This window comes from Stigmatopora argus, unplaced genomic scaffold (genome assembly GCF_051989625.1).
Source record: "Stigmatopora argus isolate UIUO_Sarg unplaced genomic scaffold, RoL_Sarg_1.0 HiC_scaffold_63, whole genome shotgun sequence".
NCBI classification, from domain to species: Eukaryota; Metazoa; Chordata; class Actinopteri; order Syngnathiformes; family Syngnathidae; genus Stigmatopora; species Stigmatopora argus.
In genome coordinates, this window is record NW_027520077.1 from 101,440 (window position 1) to 112,500 (window position 11,061).

The window sequence follows — 11,061 nt, forward strand, 5'->3', positions numbered from 1 at the left end:
AGGTCAGAAATTCAGCGGGGCATCAGCCAACCCAATCCGCTCATGTGTCACTATCCTCGGACATGCACTGTGAAAAACACCGTTGAAGTGTGTGGAGCTCGGACTTAGAAAAATTTCTGGAGCTCAGAAATTCAGCGGGGCATCAGCCAGCTCAATCCGCTCATGTGTCACTATCTTCGGATATGCACTGTGAAAAACACCGTTGATGTGTGTGGAGCTCGGACTTAGAAAAATTTCTGGAGGTCAGAAATTCAGCGGGGCATCAGCCAACCCAATCCGCTCATGTGTCACTATCCTCGGACATGCACTGTGAAAAACACCGTTGAAGTGTGTGGAGCTCGGACTTAGAAAAATTTCTGGAGCTCAGAAATTCAGCGGGGCATCAGCCGACCCAATCCGCTCACGGTGCACTATTCTCGGATTGACTCGGGGCGAACCCCCGCCGATTTTAAAAGTGCTGAAACTCGAAAAATATACGGAGCTCGACGATGAAACCTGGTATCTGTCGATAATATCCGCCCACGAAGCACTATTCCCGGGGAGAAAGTCCTCCGATGCCCGTGAAGACCGGTGGGATATGATTTGCCTACTCGTGCAAAATCCGGTGGTCTGCAAAAAGCCTTCGGCAAGTATATAGGGAGAGGAAATTTTTGAATGTGAGCTCCGGGCTGCGAACCGACCCTGACCTCTCCCGGGGTCCAGGTAGATCACCCTATGTTCGGACAACGTTGGCAAGGTGTTGGGGTGTCCGAGGGTGGTCCTCCTGATTTTTAACGATTTTTTTTCTAAGTCCTGCGGGACTTAGAAAAATTTTCGGAAAATTTAAGCGGATTTTTTCTAAGTGTGAAGGGGCTTAGAAAAATCCATATCCGCTCGTGTGTCACTATCCTCGGATAAGCTCGTGATAAGACCCCGCAGATGTGTGTGGTGCTCACACTTGGAAAAATTTCTGGAGCTCGAAATTTCAGCGGGGCAAAACAAACCCATATCCGCCCTTGTGAGCCTATCGTCGGATAGGCTCGAGGGAAACACCGTTGAAGTGTGTGGTGCTCACACTTTGAAAAATTTCTGGAGGTCAGAAATTCAGCGGGGCATCAGCCAGCTCAATCCGCTCATGTGTCACTATCCTCGGACATGCACTGTGAAAAACACCGTTGACGTGTGTGGAGCTCGGACTTGGAAAAATTTCTGGAGCTCAGAAATTCAGCGGGGCGTCCGCCAGCTCAATCCGCTCATGTGTCACTATCCTCGGACATGCACTGTGAAAAAGACCGTTGAAGTGTGTGGTGCTCACACTTAGAAAAATTTCTGGAGCTCAGAAAAATCAGCGGGGCGTCAGCCAGCTCAATCCGCTCATGTGTCACTATCTTCGGATATGCACTGTGAAAAACCCCGTTGAAGTGTGTGGTGCTCACACTTAGAAAAATTTCTGGAGCTCAGAAATTCAGCGGGGCGTCAGCCAGCTCAATCCGCTCATGTGTCACTATCCTCGGACATGCACTGTGAAAAAGACCGTTGAAGTGTGTGGTGCTCACACTTAGAAAAATTTCTGGAGCTCAGAAAAATCAGCGGGGCGTCAGCCAGCTCAATCCGCTCATGTGTCACTATCCTCGGACATGCACTGTGAAAAACACCGTTGAAGTGTGTGGTGCTCACACTTAGAAAAATTTCTGGAGCTCAGAAATTCAGCGGGGCGTCAGCCAGCTCAATCCGCTCATGTGTCACTATCCTCGGACATGCACTGTGAAAAAGACCGTTGAAGTGTGTGGTGCTCACACTTAGAAAAATTTCTGGAGCTCAGAAATTCAGCGGGGCATCAGCCAGCTCAATCCGCTCATGTGTCACTATCCTCGGACATGCACTGTGAAAAAGACCGTTGAAGTGTGTGGTGCTCACACTTAGAAAAATTTCTGGAGGTCAGAAATTCAGCGGGGCATCAGCCAGCTCAATCCGCTCATGTGTCACTATCCTCGGACATGCACTGTGAAAAAGCCCGTTGAAGTGTGTGGTGCTCACACTTAGAAAAATTTCTGGAGCTCAGAAATTCAGCGGGGCGTCAGCCAGCTCAATCCGCTCATGTGTCACTATCCTCGGACATGCACTGTGAAAAAGACCGTTGAAGTGTGTGGAGCTCGGACTTAGAAAAATTTCTGGAGCTCAGAAATTCAGCGGAGCATCAGCCAGCTCAATCCGCTCATGTGTCACTATCCTCGGACAAGCACTGTGAAAAACACCGTTGAAGTGTGTGGAGCTCGGACTTAGAAAAATTTCTGGAGGTCAGAAATTCAGCGGGGCATCAGCCAGCTCAATCCGCTCATGTGTCACTATCCTCGGACATGCACTGTGAAAAACACCGTTGAAGTGTGTGGAGCTCGGACTTAGAAAAATTTCTGGAGCTCAGAAATTCAGCGGGGCATCAGCCAGCTCAATCCGCTCATGTGTCACTATCCTCGGACAAGCACTGTGAAAAACACCGTTGATGTGTATGGAGCTCGGACTTAGAAAAATTTCTGGAGGTCAGAAATTCAGCGGGGCATCAGCCAGCTCAATCCGCTCATGTGTCACTATCCTCGGACAAGCACTGTGAAAAACACCGTTGATGTGTATGGAGCTCGGACTTAGAAAAAATTCTGGAGCTCAGAAATTCAGCGGGGCATCAGCCAGCTCAATCCGCTCATGTGTCACTATCTTCGGACATGCACTGTGAAAAACACCGTTGATGTGTATGGAGCTCGGACTTAGAAAAATTTCTGGAGCTCAGAAATTCAGCGGGGCATCAGCCAGCTCAATCCGCTCATGTGTCACTATCTTCGGACATGCACTGTGAAAAACACCGTTGAAGTGTGTGGAGCTCGGACTTAGAAAAATTTCTGGAGGTCAGAAATTCAGCGGGGCATCAGCCAACCCAATCCGCTCATGTGTCACTATCCTCGGACAAGCACTGTGAAAAACACCGTTGATGTGTGTGGAGCTCGAACTTAGAAAAATTTCTGGAGCTCAGAAATTCAGCGGGGCATCAGCCAGCTCAATCCGCTCATGTGTCACTATCCTCGGACATGCACTGTGAAAAACACCGTTGACGTGTGTGGAGCTCGGACTTGGAAAAATTTCTGGAGCTCAGAAATTCAGCGGGGCGTCCGCCAGCTCAATCCGCTCATGTGTCACTATCCTCGGACATGCACTGTGAAAAAGACCGTTGAAGTGTGTGGTGCTCACACTTAGAAAAATTTCTGGAGCTCAGAAAAATCAGCGGGGCGTCAGCCAGCTCAATCCGCTCATGTGTCACTATCTTCGGATATGCACTGTGAAAAACCCCGTTGAAGTGTGTGGTGCTCACACTTAGAAAAATTTCTGGAGCTCAGAAATTCAGCGGGGCGTCAGCCAGCTCAATCCGCTCATGTGTCACTATCCTCGGACATGCACTGTGAAAAAGACCGTTGAAGTGTGTGGTGCTCACACTTAGAAAAATTTCTGGAGCTCAGAAAAATCAGCGGGGCGTCAGCCAGCTCAATCCGCTCATGTGTCACTATCCTCGGACATGCACTGTGAAAAACACCGTTGAAGTGTGTGGTGCTCACACTTAGAAAAATTTCTGGAGCTCAGAAATTCAGCGGGGCGTCAGCCAGCTCAATCCGCTCATGTGTCACTATCCTCGGACATGCACTGTGAAAAAGACCGTTGAAGTGTGTGGTGCTCACACTTAGAAAAATTTCTGGAGCTCAGAAATTCAGCGGGGCATCAGCCAGCTCAATCCGCTCATGTGTCACTATCCTCGGACATGCACTGTGAAAAAGACCGTTGAAGTGTGTGGTGCTCACACTTAGAAAAATTTCTGGAGGTCAGAAATTCAGCGGGGCATCAGCCAGCTCAATCCGCTCATGTGTCACTATCCTCGGACATGCACTGTGAAAAAGCCCGTTGAAGTGTGTGGTGCTCACACTTAGAAAAATTTCTGGAGCTCAGAAATTCAGCGGGGCGTCAGCCAGCTCAATCCGCTCATGTGTCACTATCCTCGGACATGCACTGTGAAAAAGACCGTTGAAGTGTGTGGAGCTCGGACTTAGAAAAATTTCTGGAGCTCAGAAATTCAGCGGAGCATCAGCCAGCTCAATCCGCTCATGTGTCACTATCCTCGGACAAGCACTGTGAAAAACACCGTTGAAGTGTGTGGAGCTCGGACTTAGAAAAATTTCTGGAGGTCAGAAATTCAGCGGGGCATCAGCCAGCTCAATCCGCTCATGTGTCACTATCCTCGGACATGCACTGTGAAAAACACCGTTGAAGTGTGTGGAGCTCGGACTTAGAAAAATTTCTGGAGCTCAGAAATTCAGCGGGGCATCAGCCAGCTCAATCCGCTCATGTGTCACTATCCTCGGACAAGCACTGTGAAAAACACCGTTGATGTGTATGGAGCTCGGACTTAGAAAAATTTCTGGAGCTCAGAAATTCAGCGGGGCATCAGCCAGCTCAATCCGCTCATGTGTCACTATCCTCGGACATGCACTGTGAAAAACACCGTTGATGTGTGTGGAGCTCGGACTTAGAAAAATTTCTGGAGGTCAGAAATTCAGCGGGGCATCAGCCAACCCAATCCGCTCATGTGTCACTATCCTCGGACATGCACTGTGAAAAACACCGTTGATGTGTGTGGAGCTCGGACTTAGAAAAAATTCTGGAGCTCAGAAATTCAGCGGGGCGTCAGCCAGCTCAATCCGCTCATGTGTCACTATCCTCGGACATGCACTGTGAAAAACACCGTTGAAGTGTGTGGTGCTCACACTTAGAAAAATTTCTGGAGGTCAGAAATTCAGCGGGGCACCAGCCAGCTCAATCCGCTCATGTGTCACTATCCTCGGACATGCACTGTGAAAAACACCGTTGATGTGTGTGGAGCTCGGACTTAGAAAAATTTCTGGAGCTCAGAAATTCAGCGGGGCATCAGCCAACCCAATCCGCTCATGTGTCACTATCCTCGGACATGCACTGTGAAAAACACCGTTGATGTGTGTGGAGCTCGGACTTAGAAAAATTTCTGGAGGTCAGAAATTCAGCGGGGCATCAGCCAGCTCAATCCGCTCATGTGTCACTATCCTCGGACATGCACTGTGAAAAACACCGTTGAAGTGTGTGGAGCTCGGACTTAGAAAAATTTCTGGAGGTCAGAAATTCAGCGGGGCATCAGCCAGCTCAATCCGCTCATGTGTCACTATCTTCGGATATGCACTGTGAAAAAGACCGTTGAAGTGTGTGGTGCTCGGACTTAGAAAAAATTCTGGAGGTCAGAAATTCAGCGGGGCATCAGCCAGCTCAATCCGCTCATGTGTCACTATCTTCGGATATGCACTGTGAAAAAGCCCGTTGAAGTGTGTGGTGCTCACACTTAGAAAAAATTCTGGAGCTCAGGCTTTCAGCGAGACATTACAAACCCATATCCGCCCTTGTGAGCCTATCGTCGGATAAGGCTCGAGGGAAACACCGTTGATGTGTGTGGTGCTCACACTTAGAAAAAATTCTGGAGCTCAGGATTTCAGCGGGGCATCAGCCAACCCAATCCGCTCACGGTGCACTATTCTCGGATCGACTCGGGGCGAACCCCCGCCGAATTTCAAAGTGCCGAAACTCGAAAAATATATGGAGCTCGACGATGAAACCTGATATCTGTCGATAATATCCGCCCACGAAGCACTATTCCCGGGGAGAAAGTCCTCAGATGCCCGTGAAGACCGGTGGGATATAATTTGCCTACTCGTGCAAAATCCGGTGGTCTGCAAAAAGCCTTCGGCAAGTATATAGGGAGAGGAAATTTTTGAAGGTGAGCTCCGGGCTGCGAACCGACCCTAACCTCTCCCGGGGTCCAGGTAGATCACCCTATGTTCGGACAACGTTGGCAAGGTGTTGGGGTGTCCGAGGGTGGTCCTCCTGATTTTTAACGATTTTTTTTCTAAGTCCTACGGGACTTAGAAAAATTTTCGTGATTTTTAAGCGGATTTTTTCTAAGTGTGAAGGGGCTTAGAAAAATCCATATCCGCTCGTGTGTCACTATCCTCGGATAAGCTCGTGATAAGACCCCGCAGATGTGTGTGGTGCTCACACTTGGAAAAATTTCTGGAGCTCGAAATTTCAGCGGGGCATAACAAACCCATATCCGCCCTTGTGAGCCTATCGTCGGATAGGCTCGAGGGAAACACCGTTGATGTGTGTGGTGCTCACACTTGCGAGGCTTTGGCAACCCATATCCGCTCATGTGAGCCTATCTTCGGATAGGCTCGGGGGAAAAGACCGTTGATGTGTGTGGTGCTCACACTTAGAAAAATTTCTGGAGCTCAGAAATTCAGCGGAGCATCAGCCAGCTCAATCCGCTCATGTGTCACTATCCTCGGACATGCACTGTGAAAAAGACCGTTGAAGTGTGTGGTGCTCACACTTAGAAAAATTTCTGGAGCTCAGAAATTCAGCGGAGCATCAGCCAGCTCAATCCGCTCATGTGTCACTATCCTCGGACATGCACTGTGAAAAAGACCGTTGAAGTGTGTGGTGCTCGGACTTAGAAAAATTTCTGGAGCTCAGAAATTCAGCGGGGCATCAGCCAGCTCAATCCGCTCATGTGTCACTATCCTCGGACATGCACTGTGAAAAAGACCGTTGAAGTGTGTGGAGCTCGGACTTAGAAAAATTTCTGGAGCTCAGAAATTCAGCGGGGCATCAGCCAGCTCAATCCGCTCATGTGTCACTATCCTCGGACATGCACTGTGAAAAAGACCGTTGAAGTGTGTGGTGCTCACACTTAGAAAAATTTCTGGAGGTCAGAAATTCAGCGGAGCATCAGCTTGCTCAATCCGCTCATGTGTCACTATCCTCGGACAGGCATGTTGGAAAACACCGTTGATGTGTGTGGTGCTCACACTTAGAAAAATTTCTGGAGCTCGGGAACTCAGCGGGGGCTTCAGCAACCCATATCCGCTCATGTGAGCCTATCTTCGGATAGGCTCGGGGGAAAAGACCGTTGATGTGTGTGGTGCTCACACTTAGAAAAATTTCTGGAGCTCAGAAATTCAGCGGAGCATCAGCCAGCTCAATCCGCTCATGTGTCACTATCCTCGGACAGGCATGTTGGAAAACACCGTTGATGTGTGTGGTGCTCACACTTAGAAAAATTTCTGGAGCTCGGGAACTCAGCGGGGGCTTCAGCAACCCATATCCGCTCATGTGAGCCTATCTTCGGATAGGCTCGGGGGAAAAGACCGTTGATGTGTGTGGTGCTCACACTTAGAAAAATTTCTGGAGGTCAGAAATTCAGCGGAGCATCAGCCAGCTCAATCCGCTCATGTTTCACTATCCTCGGACAGGCATGTTGGAAAACACCGTTGATGTGTGTGGTGCTCACACTTGGAAAAATTTCTGGAGCTCAGAAATTCAGCGGGGCATCAGCCGACCCAATCCGCTCATGTGTCACTATCCTCGGACAGGCTCGTTGGAAAACACCGTTGATGTGTGTGGTGCTCACACTTAGAAAAAATTCTGGAGCTCAGGATTTCAGCGAGCCATTCCAAACCCATATCCGCTCATGTGAGCCTATCCTCGGATAGGCTCGGGGAAAAATCCCGTTGAAGTGTGTGGTGCTCACACTTAGAAAAATTTCTGGAGGTCAGAAATTCAGCGGGGCATCAGCCAGCCCAATCCGCTCATGTGTCACTATCCTCGGACATGCACTGTGAAAAAGACCGTTGAAGTGTGTGGTGCTCACACTTAGAAAAATTTCTGGAGCTCAGGTTTTCAGCGGGGCATCAGCCGACCCAATCCGCTCATGTGTCACTATCCTCGGATAGGCATGTTGGAAAACCCCGTTGATGTGTGTGGTGCTCACACTTAGAAAAATTTTCTGAGAAAAATCTCTGGAGCTCAGGATTTCAGCGAGCCATTCCAAACCCATATCCGCTCATGTGAGCCTATCCTCGGATAGGCTCGGGGAAAAACCCCGCCGAAGTGTGTGGTGCTCACACTTAGAAAAATTTCTGGAGGTCAGAAATTCAGCGGGGCATCAGCCAGCCCAATCCGCTCATGTGTCACTATCCTCGGACATGCACTGTGAAAAACACCGTTGAAGTGTGTGGTGCTCACACTTAGAAAAATTTCTGGAGCTCAGGTTTTCAGCGGGGCATCAGCCGACCCAATCCGCTCATGTGTCACTATCCTCGGATAGGCATGTTGGAAAACACCGTTGATGTGTGTGGTGCTCACACTTAGAAAAATTTCTGGAGCTCAGGCTTTCAGCGAGGCAATACAAACCCATATCCGCCCTCGTGAGCCTATCCTCGGATAGGCTCGAGGGAAAACACCGTTGATGTGTGTGGTGCTCACACTTAGAAAAATTTTCAGAGAAAAATCTCTGGAGCTCGTGATTTTCAGCGAGCCATTACAAACCCATATCCGCTCATGTGAGCCTATCCTCGGATAGGCTCGAGGAAAAACCCCGCTGATTTTTATGGTGCTCGCATGATTTGGGTCTACCAGGGCATTCACGTGGGTCTACCCCATGCTCGAAACTGGGTCTACCCCATAATATAACTTGGGTCTACCAGGAGAGCGAATTTGGGTCTACCAAATGTAAGGGGATATAACTCACCTACTCATGCAAAATCCGGTGGTCTGCAGAAACCCTTCGGCAAGATTATAGGGAGAGAAAAATTTTGAATGTGAGCTCCAGGCTGCGAACCGACCCTCCGCTCTCCCGGGGTCCAGGTAGATCACCCTATGTTCGGACAACGTTTGCAAGGTGTTGGGGTGTCCGAGGGTGGTCCTCCTGATTTTAACGAATTTTTTCTAAGTGTGAAGGGACTTAGAAAATTTTCGACAAGTGAGAGTGGCGAACTCACTAAGGCGGTCGTAACCGTCTACACCAGTCCGACGATGGTGTGCTATTCAGGGATAACTGATAACACGGGGTGGGTCCTGACCCGGAACAGGCACTCGGACTTAGAAAAATTTTGACAAGTGAGAGTGGCGAACTCACTAAGGCGGTCGTAACCGTCTACACCAGTCCGACGATGGTGTGCTATTCAGGGATAACTGATAACACGGGGTGGGTCCTGACCCGGAACAGGCACACGGACTTAGAAAAATTTTGACAAGTGAGAATGGCGAACTCACTAAGGCGGTCGTAACCGTCTACACCAATCCGACAATGGTGTGCTATTCAGGGATAAATGATAACACGGGGTGGGTCCTGACCCGGAACAGGCACACGGACTTAGAAAAATTTTGACAAGTGAGAGTGGTGAACTCACTAAGGCGGTCGTAACCGTCTACACCAATCCGACAATGGTGTGCTATTCAGGGATAAATGATAACACGGGGTGGGTCCTGACCCGGAACAGGCACACGGACTTAGAAAAATTTTGACATGTGAGAGTGGCGAACTCACTAATGTGGTCGTAACTGTCTACACCAATCCGACAATGGTGTGCTATTCAGGGATAAATGATAACACGGGGTGGGTCCTGACCCGGAACAGGCACACGGACTTAGAAAAATTTTGACAAGTGAGAGTGGCGAACTCACTAAGGCGGTCGTAACCGTCTACACCAATCCGACAATGGTGTGCTATTCAGGGATAAATGATAACACGGGGTGGGTCCTGACCCGGAACAGGCACACGGACTTAGAAAAATTTTGACAAGTGAGAGTGGCGAACTCACTAAGGCGGTCGTAACCGTCTACACCAATCCGACAATGGTGTGCTATTCAGGGATAAATGATAACACGGGGTGGGTCCTGACCCGGAACAGGCACACGGACTTAGAAAAATTTTGACAAGTGAGAGTGGTTAACTCACTAAGGCGGTCGTAACCGTCTACACCAATCCGACAATGGTGTGCTATTCAGGGATAAATGATAACACGGGGTGGGTCCTGACCCGGAACAGGCACACGGACTTAGAAAAATTTTGACAAGTGAGAGTGGCGAACTCACTAAGGCGGTCGTAACCGTCTACACCAATCCGACAATGGTGTGTTATTCAGGGATAAATGATAACACGGGGTGGGTCCTGACCCGGAACAGGCACACGGACTTGGACATGGAACTGAGCTGGGAACTAAGCTGGGAACTGGCGGAATCATAAACGAAATTTGGTGGAGTCTGACATGGAACGGAGCTTGGGAACTGGCGAAATCGAACGAGGTGGGACCTGACCTAGCAACAGGCACAAGGACTTGGACATGGAACTGAGCTGGGAACTAAGCTGGGAACTGGCGGAATCATAAACGAAATTTGGTGGAGTCTGACATGGAACGGAGCTTGGGAACTGGCGAAATCGAACGAGGTGGGACCTGACCTAGCAACAGGCACAAGGACTTGGACATGGAACTGAGCTGGGAACTAAGCTGGGAACTGGCGGAATCATAAACGAAATTTGGTGGAGTCTGACATGGAACGGAGCTTGGGAACTGGCGAAATCGAACGAGGTGGGACCTGACCTAGCAACAGGCACAAGGACTTGGACTTGGACATGGAACTGAGCTGGGAACTAAGCTGGGAACTGGCGGAATCATAAACGAAATTTGGTGGAGTCTGACATGGAACGGAGCTTGGGAACTGGCGAAATCGAACGAGGTGGGACCTGACCTAGCAACAGGCACAAGGACTTGGACATGGAACTGAGCTGGGAACTAAGCTGGGAACTGGCGGAATCGAACTTTGATGGGTCGGGGAAATAACATATTTCGAACCCCACCCATCTCCCCATTACCCTTTCCCCACTGACCGATTGGCAAACAAGACCCGCCTCAGGAGGGCTCACGCCGGCCCGGCTTATAACGCCGGTGCTCGGGCGACTGGGTTCCTTCGCCCTGCGGGTTCGACTAAGGGCTTGCGACACGAATCTTCCCTAGGGGGGGCATTTGCCAGGGGTCGAAGTCGCTACCCTGAACCGTTTCAGCGAGACCGAGACGCCCCGTCTGACTCAGCGGTCCTACCTCGGAGCCCGCCGCCGCACCCGACGGCCCTTGTAGGGACGACCCGGACGGCGTGCGGGATTCACTCCGGCGAACATTTCTTTCTCAG

At 49.9% G+C, this 11,061-nt stretch overlaps 1 long non-coding RNA gene across 1 annotated transcript; it reads left to right on the forward strand.

The window, feature by feature from the left end:
* Positions 1 to 301: 301 nt before the first annotated feature.
* On the forward strand, positions 302 to 8,488 carry LOC144070409 (uncharacterized). Its single transcript, XR_013299280.1, has 2 exons — positions 302 to 1,074; positions 6,112 to 8,488. It is a non-coding gene; the product is annotated as an uncharacterized LOC144070409 (long non-coding RNA).
* Positions 8,489 to 11,061: the final 2,573 nt, after the last annotated feature.